The sequence below is a fragment of the Rissa tridactyla genome, chromosome 1 (assembly GCF_028500815.1).
Source record: "Rissa tridactyla isolate bRisTri1 chromosome 1, bRisTri1.patW.cur.20221130, whole genome shotgun sequence".
NCBI classification, from domain to species: domain Eukaryota; kingdom Metazoa; phylum Chordata; class Aves; order Charadriiformes; family Laridae; genus Rissa; species Rissa tridactyla.
The window spans coordinates 119,176,343-119,198,101 of record NC_071466.1 but is presented as its reverse complement, the minus strand read 5'-3'; the positions used below and the strand labels follow the sequence as shown (position 1 = coordinate 119,198,101).

The 21,759-nt window shown below is 36.6% G+C and overlaps 1 protein-coding gene across 3 annotated transcripts in view; it reads left to right on the top strand.

The window, feature by feature from the left end:
• The window catches only part of EPHA6 (EPH receptor A6), a 510,145-nt gene that overhangs the window by 275,686 nt on the left and 212,700 nt on the right, over positions 1-21,759 (top strand). The gene's annotated exons all lie outside the window — the stretch shown is intronic.

The window sequence follows — 21,759 nt, the reverse complement described above, 5'->3', positions numbered from 1 at the left end:
CTATGTTTCATAGTACTAATGCAGCATGCTTCCCTGTAAGATACTTCAACATCTGTATGAGCCATTTCCTTAGGTGAAGTATCCTAATAGATTTTTTTGTTCCTTTAATTATCCACTTTGCATTATTGTTTTTGAACTTTTTCTTCCCTGATTTCAGTTCAAATTCATGTCCAAGGCCAACCTTTATAAGAAACATGGGAGACTAAGAGAGCTCTATATTTTTATTTATTTCTGTAACTTTTTCCTCTTCCATCTTTAGAAATACTAACTATGCCAGGAAACAGCATCATAGGTTACCAACAAAGCAACCTATATTGCAGTGTTATCTTCTGGCTTGTGTTACTGTACATGAGAAGGTTATTTCAAAATTGTCCCTTGCTGACATTTGTTCCAGAAATTGTTTTCACCTACTGTGCAGTGACATTGCAACTGTAGCTGAAGTGTTTAACAGGAACTGAACTGGCAAAATGATGGTTTTGTGTAGAAGACCTTTGATAATATGAAAGTATTTAGTAAATGTGCTAATGTTCAGGAGGATCCTGTTATGTTCCAGTTGTAGGAAGGCCCTGAGTTCTTTCACTGATCAGTCTAGCAATAATCTGCTTACCTGTGTATCTGGGACAAGTAGTTTTGTTGATGAGTAAGTAATGACTTGTTTGCCTTTGGGCACAGAAAAATTAACAGCTTGCTGTGATGATGATGATGATAATGACAATGATGGTAATACTAATAATATTCATGAAAATGGATTAGAAAAAGCACAAGAACAGTTCATGGGATGATGCTAACAGAAGAGCTAATTATATAAGATGCCTAATGATATATGCCTTGCACTGAGAATTGCCTCAAGCTCTTAGGCTATGTATCATTTTGCAAACCTGTATCTCTCTTCTCCTTTCTCATTAAAGGAAGGAAGCATGGTGCCAGAAACTATCCCTACGTACACTTATTTTTAGGTGTTTTGTTACGTGGTACTAAATGCAAGTCACCAAGCATGCACAGGTGGAGGTCACCAGAGATACGGTTTGTTTTTAAACTGTCTAACAGCTGTTTGAACACAGGTTGTGATGTGTATTTAAGTGGTGGGCTTTTAAAAAATATTATGTCTTTTGCTGTTGTCTGTTCCTGGCTTAAGAATATAAACTTTCACTGCAGTTTACTCAAAACAGGGAAGAGACCAGTGTTGTGGTAATTTGTGACACATGGACAGTAAACTCTAGAGAGCAGGCTTCTTGCATACCCTATAATATTTCTTCCATTACTAAAAATGCTGTTGGAAGGGCTTCAGAGAATTTAAGACCAGATTTCCAGACTATCTGTCAGTTTATTTGGATATAAAAAGACAGCTTTGCAAGAGAAAGCATTGTAATAAATGAAATGGAGGCATCTATAAAATGTAGTTATAAAGATAAAACCATTTTTATAGGCTTACAAACTGTGTAGTTGTATAAAATCATAAGCATGGTAACTATATATTTAGAAGTAAAAGAGAATGATAACGTGATATGAAATATCAAAGAAAATTAATGGAGTTTTCCTGTATTGACAGGACAATAAACATTTTTTGTGAGTTACTTTTAGTTGTAAATAAGAAGTGATACGGAGAAAGCTAGGGTATCTAACCTCATAATAGAAAGCTGTAGAACTAAAGCTTCAAAGCATTGCAGAGATTATATTAATGTTTATATGTCACATTGAAGCTCTCAGATAAAAGGATTAGTTACCTTTTTTATTTTTATTGTTAGCCAGCTATTAGTAAACAATTTATAGTTTTGCTTTTGCCATGTTTACCAGAAATACTAAATAATCAACTTTATATTGCATTTCTTTTTCTATCTATACCACCAAACAGTAAACTCACTGTTACAATCTTCCCATATAATTTTAATCTACTAAAATGGACAGTACTTCTTGCATGGTGTTGCAGGTTTGTGCGCATGTTCATATAAAACAAAGATTCAGGATTATATGCATGATGTGACAACAAATGAAAAATATCTTAATGTGTACAAGGACTGCATTACTAGAAGTCCAAACATACTGATTTAAAATAATTTTTCACATTTGATATGTGTCTAATAGGAAAGATCTAGATCTATAATAAATTATATCTATGCAACGTATTTATCCCATATTCATACTACCTTTTTATATGTAATCTTTTCATACATGCAGTTTTAGTGGCTTAATGGTATATGTTGTTTGTTGATGAGTATGGAGTTGCATGAAGCACTAGACCCCTTTGTAAATACATAAATTGCTGCTTCTGTTAAGAATATAGAACAGTATCTTCAGCTGTTGTAAATCCAGACCATTCTGTTAGCTGCAATAATTTACAGTAGCTGAGGAGCTAGCATATTATTTTCTTTGAGTATATTGGATTTACTTCCCTCTAGTGGCCCTTTCTTTTTGAAGGTTTATGGGAAATTAACAGATTCTTCTTCAAACATGCAAAATTATTAGCTTGTTCTTCAGGTTTTTTTCTCTCTTTTTGGAGAAGGTATTTCTGTTGGAGTTTCCTGAATATTGTAATGCAGTGAAGAGTACCATGGACATCCATAGAAACTGAAGAATTGTATTCTACCACAGTTAGTGAGCAGAGTAGTCTGAGAGCATCAGAGGGAGGATATTTGCTGACAGGAGAAGTGAACTAATTCAAAAGTGATTAAGGCTCATCTTTATGCACAGAGCTCTACCACAACTAATATTGAAATCCTAACTGCCTCCTCATGCAATCACCAATGTCAACAAGATTAAGTACACTGCTCAGCTCTAACAACGACAAGAAGCAGACCAAGGAAAGTAACGCTTTGAAAAGGCTTTGTGAACTCCATCCCTGAGATTTGATGACTAAATCATTACCAGACCTGATCAAATACTGGGAAAAAAAATTACTAACAGTAGTGTAAGTAATATAAAATGAACTTGGTAGCATTCATGACTTTTTTAGTTATTAATTTTGTACAAGTATTCATAAATTCGATATCCATGGGTTTGGTTTTCACCCCCAGACTTCATAAGGAAACAAAAGTTTCTGGGGTCACATCGTCCATCAGGCACCATAAAGAACTGTGAACCCATTAGCTAACATGAGTTTGACAACAGAGAAAAAGATTTCATAGATCTTATGTACTCTCTCAAGGGTGAAAATGACCACTTAGGTTCACCAAGCTGTTGGTTGGGTCTGCAAGTGGACCTTGCTTACTGGACTAGAGACACCAGCTGACTGACCACTTAACCTGTCTGTTGGCACCCAGTAAAGAAAGAATATATTTAGTTCCTGTATGATCACAGCACGTGCTGTGTCTTGTCCAGCAAGTGTGGCAAACAAGGATGGGGTAGGGGTGTGTTAGGACGCATAGATGTTGCAGATGGAGAGATGAGGGAAGTGAGGTATATGCTACTCTTGTGCAGCTTTGTTTCAAAATGTTTTGAGATATCAAAATCATCCCTACTTTAAATTCAGATAAATGGACAGATAAACAGAACAAGATTCTGCTCAGAAAAGCACTGTTCAAGGAAGAACATTAGCAAATATAAAGTGCTTTCCCAAATCACTGCTAACGTAATTTGTAAACTGAAAGGTAAAATGCGTTTTCAAAAAATGTGTAACAATACTGTTGTTTAGAAAAATGCCTGGATGCCTTTTCTTTATGGGAGCAAGAAAGTTTTATACAGCAGAAAATATGCTGAGTATGAAGTAATTGTACTCAATCAACTTTAAATCATTGTGTTAAGAAGCAGAGAATCATATATTGAATTTTAATTTATGTTTCTTTTATGACTAATGGAAGGAAGAGACACCTCACTCTATAACTTTCTTAGCATGCCTTAGAGTCTGCGTAGCCTAAAGAAAATGCGGAAGTACTTGATGTTTTTCATGCATAATTAAAGTAGTAAATAATGAATAATTAAGCAAAACAGAACTTAAAACAATAGTTCCTATTTCCAAATAGTAGTCCGCATGCACATTCTCTCAGTGGGCATTCATATGTTCTGTTCCTCAAGAACAGAGGAGGATTTTAACATTACACTATGCAGAGTGAGAGTAGAGTTGTGAGACATATCCCGAGTACATGATTGTTCAGGCAGATCATGGCCTGCGCCATTTCAGTCCACCATTTCAACTGCATCACTAAAGAGCGGCACTCCGTAGCTATAGTGTTCCTCTGACTGAATAGTTTCCTCATTGTCCAGTCTGTATCTTCTCCACATCACGTCCCTCCTGTAGGACTCCATACTAGCAGCCTCCAGTTCACCTTTCGCCTGCAAGTCCCACAGCAGTGACCTCCCCTAAAATCATAGTCCGGCCTTGGGACACTTCATGGGTATTGTTCCATTTGTGGGCTCCTTCCATATGTCTTTCCTGCTTTGGTAGAAAGTTTACACTGGAGAAATACTCCTTCTGCCATTGCATTCTGGAAATCTCATTCACTCCCTCCTCAGTTCTGCGGTTTCTGAGTGACTCTGGTCCCTGTGACATCAAAGACCTGCTGCCAGCGGACAAAGTTTGAGGCATGAGACACTTCGCTCTGTCTGGGCACACACCCTATCACTAGTAAAAACTTGTCTGGTTTTGCTGTGTCTGTCTAGTGTTGGCAGCCTCTGACTAGCTGAGGTTTTCAGGCAGACTCGGAAACTGCAAATCTGACAGGATTCTTTGTCTAATACATTTTGTTTTATGTGAGCCATCTGCAGATATATCCAAGGTGATAAGATGTTTCCTAATTGGATGGTAAAGTCTTACCAGTGTCTGAAAGGGATTGCCTTTCATCTAATTCCTTTTTCCAAATAAGTTACAGCAAATCCATTGTTCCTAGTACAGGTGGCTCCTCTGACATATTTGTAGCTCAGTGTGCAGGGTCTGTAGCAACAGCAACCTCTTACCCCACTCTCTTAGAGCTGTGGGAACTGAGGAAAACATGGAAACATTTTGGTGTCTCTTCAACAAATGAACATGACCATATCACCATGAATTATATGTCATATAGCATTATAATCACAATGTGGATGGTGTAAGTCGTTAAGAGCCTCATCCAACTGTCAGAAAAACATCATCCTGGCACTACCAGGACAGTTTTTCAGGATTAATCCTTCTGGCTGATAGTTTCAGGATGCTCATTGGGGTGGCAGGGGAGTTCCCTGTTCACTCATCCTAAATTGCTTCCCATAGTAGCATCTGACTTTCACCCTAATCAAAAGTTAGCTTTGCTTTTTTTCCCCCCCCCGAGTCTCGCATCTCTACAGATGTGGTTGCCCTTTGTAACTTTAAAAGCAAGAAAGCTTCTCTTTTCCTAATGACATGATGAAGCCCTTTGAACCGTCTTGCAAACTGTTTATGTTAATGGTTTATAAATCTAAAGGAACAGCTATTTCTAATCACTGATTGTCGAAACGGAATAGCAGGTCGCATAAAAGCCTGTTATGAAACAGTCACAAAACAACCTCCATCAGATATTGCCAGAGCTCAAGCCACATGAAAGAAAGATCATGAAATTTTCATAGATGACACTAAAGGAGAAATTTATGGGATTTGTTTACCTGACACCTACAGCTGTATTGATAGTCCTACCAAAGCCTGTACCGTCATGGGAGCAGTGCAGAACAGTGCTGCTGGTGCTATTTATGTGAAATATTTGAAGAGAAGTATTAACTCATTTGTTACTGGCTAGGGGCAGTCTGTAAATGTCCATACTGAATGTAATGTGAAGATAGTAAGAGGGTTTACTAACAAAAAAAAAAAAGTTTGAAATGTGTACTCCCTATTTTAAGTCACTTCTGAACAACACATTTAAACAATACATTTTAAAAAGCTTTTCAGCATTATGCAATGATTATTCAGGCCAGTCTGTTAAACTATATGAATATATATACATATTTATGTCAGTGTGTATATAAATTAAGCATTTACAGTTGGAAAGAAAACCACAAGGCAAAAATGCTAAATCTCAATTCTCAGACTTGTTCAACTAACATTCTGTTGAACACTCTTCAGGTCTGCCAAAATTCAAAGTTTTGAGGCAAGGTCTTTGTGCAGCATAGTTAGAATCATAGAATTGTCTAGGTTGGAAGGGACCTTTAGATCGTCAAGTCCAACCTAACACTGCCAAAACCACCACTAAACCATCTCCCTAAGCACCACATCTACACGTTTTTAAATACCTCCAGGGATGGTGATTGAACCACTTCCCTGGGCAGCCTGTTCCAATGTTTGATAAGCTTTTCAGTGAAGAAATTTCTTCTAATATCCATCCTAAACCTCCCCTGGCACAACTTGAAGCCGTTTCCTCTTGTCCTATTGCTTGGTACCTGGGAGAAGAGACCGACCCCCACCTTGCTACAACCTCCTTTCAGGTAGTTGGAGAGAGAGATAAGGTCTCCCCTCAGCCTCCTTTTCTCCAGGCTAAACAACCCCAGTTCCCTCAGCCGCTCCTCGTAAGACTTGTGCTCCAGACCCCTCACCAGCTTCGTTGCCCTTCCCTGGACCCGCTCCAGCACCTCAATGTCTTCCTTGTACTGAGGGGCCCAAAACTGAACGCAGTACTTGGGGTGAGGTCTCGCCAGTGCAAGGGGACAATCACTTCCCTGGTCCTGCTCACCTCACTGTTCCTGATACAAGTCAGGATTCTGTTGGCCTTCTTGGCCAGCTGGACACACTGATGGCTCATATTCAGCCAGCAGTTAACGGACACCCCCAGGTCCTTTTCTGCCAGGCAGCTCTCCAGCCACTCTTCCCCAAGCTTGTAATGCTGCATGAGGTTGTGGTGACCCAAGGGCAGGACTTGGCACATGGCCTTGTTGAACCTCATAATTAGTCAAAGATTTTCATCTGCTGGTCACCTCTGAAAATTTAGACTACTTTTTAATGATGTTTCTTTACACATACGCCTGATTACTACAGGGTAATCACAGCGGGAAAATGGCTTTTAAAGCAATCTTGATTTATATCCTGAAGATTTTTTAAATACTTACAAATTTTCTTTAACAAATATGGTCTTTTTCTGCTGGCAGATATTGATGTTCAGCCATTTCTTTAATGCTGCAAAAGTCAACCTGATTCCATTTACTTTCATTTCTCATTCACCAGTGTTATCCATTAAGCTAGTCAGATTATGCATAGCTTTAAGATATGTTTCTCTAAGTTACGCAATATAAGGAGAACAAAATGAAATTCTAGTTTAAAGGAGGAGGGGAAAGAGGTTAATCAATGCTGTATTTTTCCCATAATAGGCTTACCAAGCTTTTATAAGTTTCTTTCATTGCATAGCATGCTATTATTTATAACCATTGTCAATTTGTTTGTGACATGCGTTTTTCAGCAAGTTTCTGATTTAAGTTGCAGTCACTAAAACACCATGTCCACATGCTGCAACAATTGTATATTTAACAATAATAGTTTCTTTCCATTTGTAAAAGGGGCATTTGTGGAGAAAAATGTAAAATAATCATTACACATAAATTGGTAGGCGTACAGCACTGGAATAAGAAATATACCTTTATTTTGTTTGTTCCTATTGTAGACAGTAGCTGCAAAGGGCATTCAGCACATAATTAAGTCCCCTAAGAATGAGATGTTTATTCATTAACTTTGGTGATTTTAAACAAGAATGTCGAATAAGCTTATTGGTGCTATCTGCACACCACTCAGCTAAGAACTGTGTTAGGATAATCTGGCACATTTCAATTACTGGAACCTCTCACAATGAATGATATTTAGTTAGAAGAGTCATTATTGAGTATTCTAGTCAGGGTAGGGTGCAAGATATTTCAGATAAAAACTGGTGATTTACGTAATTAGAAACCTCTGTCACAAATGTTAATTGACCTATTTAGGAAATTCTTCAGAGTTACATTAGGAACCTTCTGTTTTCAAAGTTTACCTAAACATTTCTGAAAGCTATTTAATTTTATTTTTTTAAAAACAGCAACCACATCTCTGGTGTTCCCAGAGTATGACAAATGAAATGAAGACTTCTGTTGCATTCTTGGCAAGAGGAGTGATTTTGGTCAAGGGTAGTAAAGGAAGACATTCATCACGGCTAGTCAATCTGAAACAAATTGTATTTGTAGATGTCCTGACTTTCACGCAAACCTTTAGGGAGCGTGTTCAAAATGAAGGACATGGTAAATTACAAACCAATTCTGCTGATGTTTGCTATGGGGTCTTTAAAGCAATTATGTCGGTAGCGGGTTGCTCCGATTCATTTGCTTCTTAAAATGTAGTTTCTTCATTACACTCAACAACCTTTCTCCTTCCACTTCTGTGACTCTTCCATATGCATTTGCCTTAGGCTCACAGTTTGGAAATAGTTTTCATTTATATACAATAATGGCATTAAGTTGTGCACATTGGAATAAGGTTGAGAACACACTCAAAATTACATAGTTTCCTAAGCTTCAGAAGTCTATTTATTTTACAGTTCTGTTAGCTTAAAGGTAATATTTCTAATAACATGCTCTTACCTTTTTCTGCTTGGACTAACAATGAGAGACATCTGTTTACTATCTTCATATCTCTGTTGCATGTTTGAATGTTTTCCCACTGTGGTAAAATTTATACTGGATCTCTAATGAACAAAAAATAAAGATTGCTCCTCTGAAAAGATTATGCTAGCCAGGATAGGCACACTTAATATTTAGTTTAGAAATGCGTGTTGCCTTTAACAGCCGCTGTCATAAGTGAGCCTTCATACATATTCTAGTCTGAATCCTAGTCTGACAGAGAGGAAGCAGGGGCTGACAACCAATGTCAAGATTGTCCGGTCTATTGGTTGTCCAGGAGCAAAAGAAAGAAAAAAAAGACACTCTTAATCTGCTAAATGTTATTTCCATCTAGCATGCAATATTTGGTTTCCATTGTGAAGTGATTTTTGCATACTAAGTATGCATATTTTTCTTTATTTATCCTCTCTTAAGACCTCCCTTAAAACCTTCACTTAAACAGGAATATTATCAGATATTTAAGACATGGCTACAGGTTCTAAAGTGGACTTTTTCAATAAAAACATTTTAAATCAGTTTCATACTTCGTTGACCCTCTGGAGTGAGTGCAACAAATTCTGTGAAGGACTAACTACTCAAAGTATTTTGTCTTGGTTGTTTTCACTTACTAAAGTCACATGGGAGTTAGCAAACAGTGCATCAGGTAAAAGTGCTTGATTTTGCTGTCTACGTGTAGAGTCATGATACCCAAAAGGAGAAGGAAAGAGTTACACAGAACCCCAAGGAAATTCCCAAGGAATACATGAGCAAAAGGAAGAGGCATGTGAATAAAAGATTTTATAATATAAAAAATCAACTTTAAAAAACAAATATTTAATAATTTTTAAAAAACATGTATTCAGCAAATTAGACCAATTTTTTCACCATATTTCTTTCTCAGAATAACAATGTCATCTTGTACACTAAACTACTCAGTATGTGAAAACTGAAATTTTAAAGCAAGTATTCACAATAGCTCTCTAATTGCAAAATTAGATTTAATATCCCAAAACTGTTTCACTGGAAGTCAGTTACAGATGTTCCACTGGATAAAAAGCAAGGGAGGCCTGGCCTGGCTCAGCTAACATTTCCTGAACATTCCTGTTGTCTCCTCTACTCTTGCTTAGTTCTTTTGCCTTCGTTCACAGTACTTGGACAACTAGTCACAACTTTTCTGCTGAAGTTAATGGCAAACGCCATAAATTGCTCCAGTGTTAATTAAATCTCATTCTTCATTGAATTAATCTACATTTGCAAGAATTTTCTTTGTGCTTATTCTGTCTGAATATAAAGTAATATTTTTAAACTTGTCTTTTCCATGTCATTTTAAATAATACATGCAGCAGCTTCTAAATCGCGTTCTTGATCCATAATTGTACTGAAATGTTTAGAGATTAATGTGCATTATCTAAGTGACTCATAAATTCTAACTTGTTATGCATTGCAAACAGCTGATGTATGATCCAGTAAGTTACCGACAAGTTGTTCAGCCAGTTTCCAATACTGTATTTTACAGTTAAGAAATAAATAATCATTTTACTATATAAACTCAAATGTGTCTGGAAAACAAATTGTCTGATTCCAATGACTGGTTTATATATACATAATATTAAACTCTAAGCTCCATTTTTCAAAATTAGATTGTTCTCCTAAAATTATAAAACAATTCTTTTGTCCTGTAATTGAAGATCAATGAAGACTAACAAAAATTTTTTTACAGGGTAGAGTAATGGAGTAATGGGATTCAGGAAATTCAGTTCAAGGATGATGGGCTATGGTCTATCAACAGTAGAGAAGATATGAGTCTACCTTCTTCCCTCAACTTGTACATTTTTCTGTCATTTACTAATTAGACATGAGGTGAATTTTTGATGTCTCATTGCGATATATTCATAGATATGATTTAGTCTAATAAAAGGAAAATATTTTAACTGATATTTATCATCCCTCTGTGCCAATTTACAGAAAGTATTGATTTTAGTTTATAAATAATGCAACTCTGACTAGAATATAAAATCTTTGGAGAGAGGAAATAGAGAAAATCGCATTTTTCTAATGTGGTGTTAAATACTATTTATGTTTTTAAACGCTTGCTTGTATTTGGAAGCGAATTTTGCGTGGTCAAAGAAGCAAGTTAACAGCATGGAAGATTAAAGTCTGTACCTTTTCAAAGAACATGTGTGACTGCAGAGCTGTATTAACTTAGTTCCCTGGTATATATTATTTTGGTGCTGGGAGACTATCTTTAGGAGTAGAGCATAGTTCTATCTGCATTTATCTCCCTGACCTTTTCTTTGATACAATCAGGTTCAGTGGTACCAGTTTTCAATGGTAACTTTTGTTACAGGCAACATACTGCAATACAGAAAAAGTGATTAATCTCAGATGAACAAAGATTCAACAAAGCTAAATTTCACTGTGAATAGTTTCTCATGTTGCAACCTGTAGAAGCTGATGTAAAAGGAAGTAAGTTGTGTCCCAAAACGTCCACCCTTGTCCCACACAGCTTTCGTATCCCTTAGAGCCACCTGCACCGAACGCACTCCTAAGGCATTACCATGATATTGTAAGGTTTTTACATCACAGTCCAAGGTATGTATCAGTGCAGTTCTGCGCAGGTTCAGGGGCATATTGCAGGGTATCTTTATCTGTTTTCCAAGTAACCTAACATCCCATTTACTTCATTTTCTTCCCCTTGAAAATCTTTGCTTTTCTGTTATAACCATTAATCTGTGACATGACTGGTTCGTAAAGATGGCCTGACGTTTCTAGGCAAGCACCGAAGATATTACCTGCAAGACTGGGTGGTGAGCAACTCCAAAAGGCAGGCTACTGCATGAAAAATCAGTTCAGATCTTTCTTTTCCACATGCATATATACAGTAGCATTCCGGTTAAACTTTCTAGATAGCTTTATATTCTTATAAACATAATAAATCTAAGCTCTTTTAAGCAGCAGTGTGAATAAAATATTCTTAATTTTTCCATTTTGAGATGATGGTTTTATTGTCAGACATTAGAAATATGGCTTTCTCATGCACTTTTAGAGAGAATAAGACTAACATCTTCAAAAATAATTTGAGTGGGTGGAATATATGTCAGTTTTGATGAGCAAGTCACTATTATTCAGTCTTTCAGTTGATGGAGGGTTACAATTAATTAAAATCTCAATCTGTAATTTCTTCTATAATTAAATATAATTTAAAGGTTAAAAAATGCATAATATGTACTATATATAGTTTTATTTCTATATGCATCTATATATTATAAAAAGCTGTCTTTCAATATATGTATAAATAGTGTGAAAACAATGATTTGCCACTGATTCACTAGTCTAATACTAAATACTAAATAGTCTAATACTAAATAAATGTTAATGTCTTTCTGTTTGCTATAAGAAAATATCAATTTACCTGGTTGAAATAGTTTAATAGTTTTGTAATATTTTCATATTTACCAGATTGATATGAGCTACATGTTTATCTAACACTAAAATTACACTTTCATTGAAACTATCCAACACTTTCAAAAAAGTTCATGGATATGACGAACATTTAAAAGCTGTTTTCTGCAGGACTGACAGGTTTTCCAGGGAACTCGGGTCTCATTAAGCATCTCAGTGAAAGGGAAGAGCTGAGAGCTGCAGTTCACTGAGCGCCTTTGAAAATACTACTCCGTCACTGAGATGCTTAATGGAAACTGGCTTGTTTTACAAACCAGGCCGTTAGTCCTTTCTTAATCAATAAAATTCGCTGGAAGTGTAACATTTATTTCAGAAGGATGTGGGGTCACATATTATCTCGTACACTGATGGAAGCGTGGAGTAACTGTGGAAGTTAATGATTTAAATGCTGTGTGCTATACAAGTACTCGAAACTGTGAGCTTTATAGTCTTAACTTTATTACAAGGTGGCCAGTGTTTTGACCATTTTTTTCTGTTTCCTAAAGCATTAAAAAATCAGCTTATAGATTTGGGGTTTTTGCTTTTTTGTTCTTTTTCTGATGAGAAACACCTGCTTATCTCTTGAGGTTTTTTGGATACCTTTACAATAATTAAAGATTAAAAGATGTAGTAAAGGTAAATGTGATTAAAGTATACTGTTTGGACTTTAAAGCATGAAAAGATTCCATTACTCTGCGTTAAAGCAATATGAGATAGTCCTTGTAAGAATTGCAATATTTGCAACAGGAAGCAAGAGTAGCACGAATTTGTTAGCAGTAGTACAAATACTCCAGATTTTAATAAAAGAGATTGCTTTACTTTTAGTGACTTTCATGGCCATTTTTATGCAAAATAATATATTCATTTATTTGAGAAATTATTTTTATGTAGCTATAAAACATCAGATATGAAAATCATACACCCAAGTTTCCACTGAAATGTTCATTTAAAAAATTGAGGTTCCAAATTAAATCAGTGGAAAGTTTTTCAAGGAACCTTAATTGAGAATCATGTTTTATGTTTTGCTATGTAGTCTAATGGCCTACATGGTTCTGGTCAAGTCTCCATGATAACATGCCAGTGTTATTCCACATCATCCCTCATCCCTATCTGTCAGTCTGTGCGTTGTCCCGTCATCCCTTGTTTAGCCTAATTTCTCAAGGCTTAGCCTTCATGTGCCGTATACTCTGTTGTAGGTTTTCTGCTGCATTCATATGCTGTAGTATTTGGTTGATTTTACACACAAGGCAAACATTAATTCAGTGATCCTTGAGGACGAGTAGGTAGAACTACTCACATTTCAGAACATAAGGAACAAGCCTATGCATGTAAAACCATGAAGGGCATAATTGTCCATAAGGTGAGTGTGGCTCCCTTGGGATGCAGGTATCCTATTTTTCAGACTTGGGAGAATTCGGAGCTTTCTGTAAATTTCACTGGCAGTTAAGCATACCGATCATTTGTACGCAAAAAAAAGGAGAAAAATGTTCATTAGTAGCCTAGTAATTTAGTTGATTTATTTTGAAAATTCATAATTTCTTTTTACCAGGAAAAAAGTTTATAATCAATCCTGTAATAAGTACTGCTTTTCTTCATTTCTTCTTGAAGCATACTTCCTGTATGAGAAATTTGGTTACAGAATGCAGCATTCTACTTCTGGCTACTTTACAGAATGACCAATTGGGAAGGTAAGCAACTCAAAATAGCAGAGTGTGGGGGTTGGTAATCTCGTAAATTCAAGGACCTACAGTGAAGTCTAGTGAAAGAGAGAATTATCCTCAAATCAACTTTGGCTATTTCACAGCTAAAATGTGGTAAAAGCTTCAGTGTTTGGAGGAGACTAATGATTTCAAAACAAAAAATATTGATTCACCGAAAGATTATTAAAAATTTTAAAAAATTGCTAGAGTTTCTTTCTAGACAGAAAACTGTGGGTGAGGAAAGGCTGGTTAGAAAAAAAACCCCACACCTAAAACCAAGCAAAAACATTCCCCCAAAATATCCAAATGAAGTCTTTTTTAACATTTTTTAATTACTTCCTAGCTTCCACAGAATAGGAATGGTAGGTTGTTTCTTATTCCATGATAAAGAGGAGTATGGAATAATACCTCTCTCTTTCGCTCTCTGTTTTTCTGACATCAGTGGATGAGCGAGTTTATGCCAGTGCTATACATAGACATATGTGGATGGCTCCTCTGTAGTTCTTATTTGTTAAAAAAAATATTTATTTTAGTAAATATGTTAGCAAATAAAAATATGTACCTATCTATTTAACTTTTTAAAGGCATATAAAAGAATTCCAATTCAAATTAACTGCTAATTGTGAGATATTGGACCAAATAACAGAGATTATTCACCTTCAAAGAAGTTTAGAAATGTAACTGGCATTTATTTTCATGATAGTAAATTTAATTAAATATGTGCTTGTTTACAAATTTCTCTTAAGCTTTTGCTATGAACTTCTAACAGTGAAATATACATAGTATCAATTGTTTTAAAAGAGAGAACATACACTAGCATCAATCAAACAGTCCAGGGACTGCCATTTGGATATTAGTACATGCTTCTTTAGGTTGATACACTCACCTTTACTTGCTTTGCCATATTTCCTGAGGACATAACATCGATAGTCCACTTTTGTCCACCAAGTAGTGGCTTACTGCTGCAATAAAAAGTTATTCTGAGTATTTAAGTGGGAAAAGAACTGTTGGAAACATTAAATTCTTTCTGTCAGGCAGCTGGGATTTAACTGTAGCACACTCAGTTATAAAACAGGTTTTCATTGATCTGAGTGGTTGAATTCTTAACTGTAGTTTATTTTCCCTTTGATTTTGAAATCCATAAGTGCCAGTCATAGCTTTGAGAACGAAAACCATTGGCATGGGAGTTTAAATTAAAAGTGATAAATTGAGACTGCTAGTGACCACTACCTCAGCCAAACACAAATGCCATGACTGTAGCTCTAAATATCGCTGCACGCTCCATTTTAAATTAAGTGTGACGAATTAGGCAGGAAGTTAATTGCTAGCTTGGAATAAAAACAATGATGATGATTGGAAAAGGCACCATAAAACAATTTTTTATTACTTTGCAGCAATCCCATCTGACATATCAAAAAATAAAGAAACGCTAATAAAAATTAGTCTGATTGAAAAAGTGGGCATTTGCTATGGGTGGGTATATCTGTGGCAATAGCTGTGTGTACGTGAAGGTGACTTTCCTTTGAGAATGCGTTTGCCAGCTTAAAAATGTAAGAGCAAATTGAATGATGCATGAGACATTCTTGTACCTAGGTTGTAGGTTGCTGGGAGTTAGCTACATATATCTCTATCACTACTGACTAGATATTAGAGTTGCTGTCAACTGTTTCAGTGGCAGCAAGTGCCAGGATGAACAATTACTCTTTAAGAGAGTGTGACCTTAAAGACCAGGTGGAGCTGTAAATCTTATATCTTCTTAACTAGTCTCTCATTTATTTTACTTTATGTCCATTATGCACAGATATAAAAGTGGACGCAACGATATTCAGGAATTCACTGGACAACAGTTTCCCTTTTCTAAAGTTTCAGATTTAATCCTAGTTTCAGTATCAGTGGGACTTTTTCACAACTAATTGGTTATTTGTTTTTTCTATCAATTTCTACCTAATGCCCTTGGTAGTATATAAATTGCTGATATATTTATCCGTTTGCTTCAGGTGAAAAAACTATTTTTAAAAAAGCTACAAAAGCTGAAATCAATGCAAATGAGTCTTTAGCTCCTAAATCAAAGACATAAGTATTTGAGGTTGAACATGTAATATGAGTTACTATGGAGTTCTCAGTGCAAGGGTGAAAGTATAAATAAGAGTACTAAACTGAGCTCTTTGTTTTTCTTGTTGTTACAAAGCAGCTTGCTCGGCACTCCCTTTTTTACCTTTGCACTTCCCTTCTGGTCTCATGCTCGATTTCTTTCCCACTGCAAAGTTGACGGCGTCATTTGTGGGTGCTGCTCTGCCTTGGAGTGACTGGTAATGCATACATTCATACATACATACATCACCAGTTGTCATGGGAAGATTGCCATGTTACTTATTCCTAGAGGGAGCAGCCTTAAAGTTAAGAATTGCTTTAGCTCATCAGTGAGTGACATGAACGCACAGCATACTTTCAGCATCCACTGGAGTTTTAAGTCTTGTACCAGTTTGCTAATCATGAAGTGAGCTAGTTGCTGTATACTCTCAATCTGTCACTGTGCGAGCCTTATTTATTCTGAAGAGAGCTGTACAGTTTTAATCAAAATTTGTTACTGTGCTATGTCGTTCTGCTTGTATAGTTAATGATTTTCCAATATTGCTACCATACACATTTTCAAATCTTTGAGATTCAACCATAAATATTTGTTCAAGTTACACTTTTTGTTGTACAGCCTCAAACCAAGAGTTAAATTTTAGTAAACTGTTAAAATAATTGTATTAGTCTGGTATCATGACCAGAGAGTGGGTCTTACTAATTTGGAAACCTCTTCTTGCACAACTAAAACTTGCCTTGCAGCAGAACAAATGTTGCAAGACACTAGCTAGTAAAGACAGAACAACTGATGCACAAGAACTGAATGCTTAGAAGAAATTGAGTACTGAAAGAAAAAACACCAAAGCCTTGTGTATGGGTTGCATAGAAAGCTGTAACTTCTGACTGGATTTTGGAAGGGCAGCTTTCTGGTCTGTTTAAACTCTGGTGTCTTGTAGTATCTGTCTACATACTGTAGGTACTATCTGAACCCTAATGTTAGGGCTAGAACAGGGGACTGTCAGACCTTGAGAGGCAGAGTTTGCAATCTTCGTGCAGTTCACTGGAGCTCACGTAGCTGTGCATGAGTTTACTAGAGAATCGTGCAAATATTATGCATGTTTGTTGTCTTGTTCACCTGGCAACTATTTGACATTTTCAGTGTTGAGACTGAAGAGAGACCAGTTGCTTTATCACTAATATCGTAAAAGATTTCATGCTTTTTACAACTTTTCTGTTTAGAATAAGCCTGGATGGACTGTTAGCATGATCTGAAATTCAATAGTCCATTTGCAGCATCTAAAATCACCATTTTGAAATATATTTTTTAAATAAAATTATTGATGTTGTATAACTACACTTACTCTGATAAAATGTGAGAAATATTTTTTTTATTTTTCAGACAATTCTGCTATAATTATGGTCAAAATATGCTTAATAACTCATTATATTTTTGGGGAACAGTGGAGACTCTGTGTATCCCTTTGGTGGTAGTGTCTACTGGCTATGGGCAGATTCCTGCCTGAAGATGTACAATTATCTGAAAAAGAGTCTAGTCCGGTTAGTGCTTATTGAATGAGTAGAAAATATTCCATTCGATATTGGAAAATATTCTGCAAGCTCACTTAGGTGAGCCGACTAAGTACAGCCTGTCACTCCCTTGACAGCAGAGTGGGTTGGAGGTCCCTGGTTTGATCTGCAGAGGAGTTACTGATGCGGTACATTAACATATGCAGGAGTTTGGCAATGTAAAACCTCCTATCATGCACTTATCTCAGTTGGCAATTAATTTATTTTAATCCTGCAAACGTTAGAGAATGTGAAAAGGGCAGTTTGTAGTCAGTATAACTTGCAGTTCAAAAGTAAGTGTTTAATTGTTGCCTAAATGAATGGGTTTCAGGCGTTTGATTGCTGCCAGTATTGCTCCTCTTGATATGCCTGAGTAGCTCTATATAAACCATTATTTTCTGAAAGAATCGTGTTTAGGAATAGATTATCCTTACATACTCTGAAGCTATCATTGCTTCTGCTGTGCGTAACCATTCACCAGCATGCTTTTTAGCAAAGAGATTTAACTACTCTGCATTAATTTAGAAGTGAAGCATCAGCTAGGTGTCCTGTCTTTTTAAAGACTTAACACTGATGTCAAAATCACAATATTTTCTTTTTTTGCTGGTAACTGAACTCTCATCTCAGTTATAAAAAACATGCTGCTGCTTAATAAAATTAGTTCCGCTTAATAATATCTCTGGAAATTTTAATTATCCTTGTACTGTCCCTTCAAAAGTACAGGCCTTTAATCTGAACTTGGTTAACTGAATAAATTCTGGTTTTCTTTTTTAATAAGTTTTAAAACCTATTTTTTCTCATATCCAGTGGTATCAGTGACTGGATATAGGAAAGCAATAAATTAAGACATTTATAAAGTCTTTATTCAAAGTCAGACCTACCTAATTTCAGCCTTTCACTTCATCTTAATGGGTGCTATCCCTATATTTTCATCAAAATACCTTTACTTTTTTTTCTTTAAGACAAAATGATTTGTAGTAGGAGTAGGAGGACTGGTATAACTTCATTTCCTTCAAATTTGTGCTTGGGGCAGTTTCCTGTATTTCCTGCTGATTTGGCTGGAATATTGGCAATAATTGCTGCAACTAGTTCGCAGTTATATATTTATTGTTGGGTCTGTCTTTATGCAGATATTGATTCTCATGAAAGACATAGAAATAATATATCCTTTGGACTTCTCTAAATATGCCTGAAATTTGCTGTTTTCACTCCAAAGTTGTTTGTGAAGAACTAGTAAAAAGAGGACAGATGATGGGCAGATAGCGTGCTCCCATAAACTGCTTTTGTGGAAGATAAATTCTGTTTCTTTTTAAAAGGCAGTATTTTCATCTTACCTAGAATTATTTTTTTGCTTTGCTGAATACACAGACAATGACAAAGCCAGAGTAAATTAATTTGAGTTTTTCACTCTTGTCAGGCCTGCATTTTCTATGCATAAACACAAATATGGGCATATATATAAGTATATATACATGCATATATGCATATTTATGCAGAGAGAGAGAAAGAAAAAAAGTTAAAAATAAGTTTGACCCATTTCAGCTCATTCTGCCTGCCATTACAGGCAACGCTTGGCCAGTAACAGCTTTGCTGTCTGAGCTGTGGCATGATGCCATTCCACACCTCCTTTCTGCACCTTGGCTATTTTAAAAGAACAACTTAGGAAGTAGAGTCATTTCTGCCATTTGGAGAATGAGCTCTTTGCCTTACTGCATTGCAAGCTCGGAACAGCAGTATCAGAAAATAAGCAATAGCCCCGTCCTCCCTAAGCCATCCCACAGAGCTATGGCACGACAGTAACAGCAGGAGCCTGGGCCTAAAACTGAATGAATGGACCGAGGTCCAGCTTCTGTTGCAGCTCTGAGTTGGGGTGCCTGGGCAGCTTGCCCGAGGGTGGCAGCTGGTGCTCACTGCCAGCCGATGGCAGTGACTTTTCTCTGCGTCCTCAGAAGCAAGGCTGAGGCCACGTCTCACTCCTCCCTAGGACAGAACAGCTTTCGGCACAGATTCTTGTCTAATGTTTGATGGGTACGGAGGAATCATGAAAGCTTTTACAAATTGAGTTTTGCTTTTCAATCACTGTTAAATCAGCATCACAGTAAACCTACCGGATGTCATGCCTCACAGTCTTGTAGGTGACAGATCTGTCACGTCATGTCAGACCTCAGGGAAAATGGGAAGGGAGAGACCCTTCCTCGCACAGCCGCTGTAGTGGAGAGGGTTGTGCATTGATCTGGAAGCCAGGATTTCTGCATACCCTCTGATTTTTATCAGTCAAAGCCTCACGTTTCTATACTCTGGGCAGAAGCTGTTATTTTACACTGAAGTCACCTGACAAATTGGACATGGTCATTTCTGGGAGATCTGGCATCTTCAGTATAACTTTCCTTTGTCTGATACTCAACCATGACTTAATGTGTAAATGAACTTGGTTTGGACTAACTTCAGTTAATTAGGAATTGCTTTAAATTCATTTGAAATAAGTAATTTGTAATTTGAAAAAAATCACCCAAACTTCTGCATTATATTTGCTATCCTTTCAGAAAACCCTATTTAAAAGTGATTTATGTTAGACCAGGGTACATTTTTCTCTCAGCAAGGGTCTCAGTTTCTGCTCTCATACACAAATACTTTCTTACGCTTGTCAGCAGTTGAAAAACAAGGTGAAATCCCACAACTACGTAGGTCCTGAAAACAGTAAGTCCCCAGGGCAGACCTAATGCTTGAGAACGTACCAATGCAAACAGGAAAATCTTACCTTTTTGCTGTACTGCAGATAAACAGAAAACTTCATGAAGCAGAGCTGGTAAGGCAGTCCCTTTCCCCACCACCAAATCCATGCCTTTGTTAAGTTCTGAAGCTTTCTGCATATGCAAGTTATGTGTGAATATGCAAATTAAATTATTAGAGCCAAAAGCTGAAGGCTTGGAAATTATCAGAGCCTATTTGCTGTACTCTTGAAATACTCAGGAGTCACTTGTTGGGTGCCTTGAAGCTCTGGAAACAACACTGTGAAAGTGGAGGCAACCAGGGAAAACAGTGAATGACATCTTTATATTTCTAAACAGAACAGAAATAGAAATACCCCAAACAGCATAGAGCTAAAGACATTTTGTTTTTCGTATATGCTACATAATGGAGATTGTGACAGTTCTGATAGTCTTGGCATTTTCATGTTGCTTTCTAGACCTCTAGGGTTCAGATGAGTTGCGAGCAAGCTCTCCGATTTGTGTCTCAGTAGCAAAACCCTCAGTAATAAGAATGCAGCACATCAGTTGTTACTTTATTATTTTTATTACTACTACTATTACTGCTACTACAAGTACTACTGCTACTACTACTATTATTTTAAGTATCACCATCCCTCCTATGATTCTTATGAACAGTCAAAGGCTTCAGTGTTAAAAGGAAAAGAGAGAAATTCTTAGTTGGGTTATACCTTTTCCCAACAGGTTGCGAGATGCTAACCTTATTGTTGATGGAGTTCTTCAATTCAGGTCAGGAATCCAGTTTCCATTCAAAACGATGTTTTAAAAACACATTTGTATTGCAGTTGCTAAATCCTAGTTTGGGAATGTGTTGTACAGGCATTTGTTTAGTTCTTTGTCTGAGCTAATTACTTGGATCAGCCTGTATTCTTTAGAAGGATTACAGGCTAGGTCACTTCAGAAAGAGACCTTTGCTTGCCTCTAAAACACAGTTGTGGTTGCTAGAACAGATTGCTGCAGGTTTCCATCTTCATATGTTCTGCATTAATGCTCACCAGCATTCATTCAGTTTTTATTCAAAATTTTAATTGCTTCACCAATGAAAGGACAAAAAAGCAATTGGGGATAGGAATAATAATCCCGTACAAATGACTGCCTTTATAATTCTTCAAAGATACTTTATGATGTTTGCACAACATGCCAAATATCTCCTAAACGTAAAAGACATATTTCTTGCTGGAAGAATCATATGAGAAGCAGCATTTCCTATTGGTTGTACTGTGCCGATTGCTGTATACGGGCTATAAACTTACGCAGTGGTTTACCAGTTTCTGCTTTGCAAAATGAAAGTGTATTATCCTCTGAAAACCTACTATATTTTTTTACAAGTCAATTTACTTGCAGTAGTTGTCTTCTGAAGTCCTGGTTATGACTTTCATATATAATATGAACTTCATTCATTAACTGGTAATTATTTGTTGGGAGGTGGTTGTGTATACCTTCTAAGTATACCTTGAAAGCTCTGAAATGAAACAAGGTACTGAAAGAGCACTGTGATCTGCTGGTGCTGCTGGTGATGGTGCCCATGGTCTCTCTTCTCCTCCCCTAAAACTAGTGAGATCCTCCTCAGCAGTCACCCTCTCACCAGTGCTTTCTGCTGTGCAAGGGTGGTGAGAAGTGCTTCCTTCGGGACTGCTCCTGTAGATGGTGTCCCTGGACCTTTGACAGTGTGTTTGGAAGTGGGGCAGACAATATTTGGGTGCCATTTTTTGAGCAAACACATCCTAGACCAT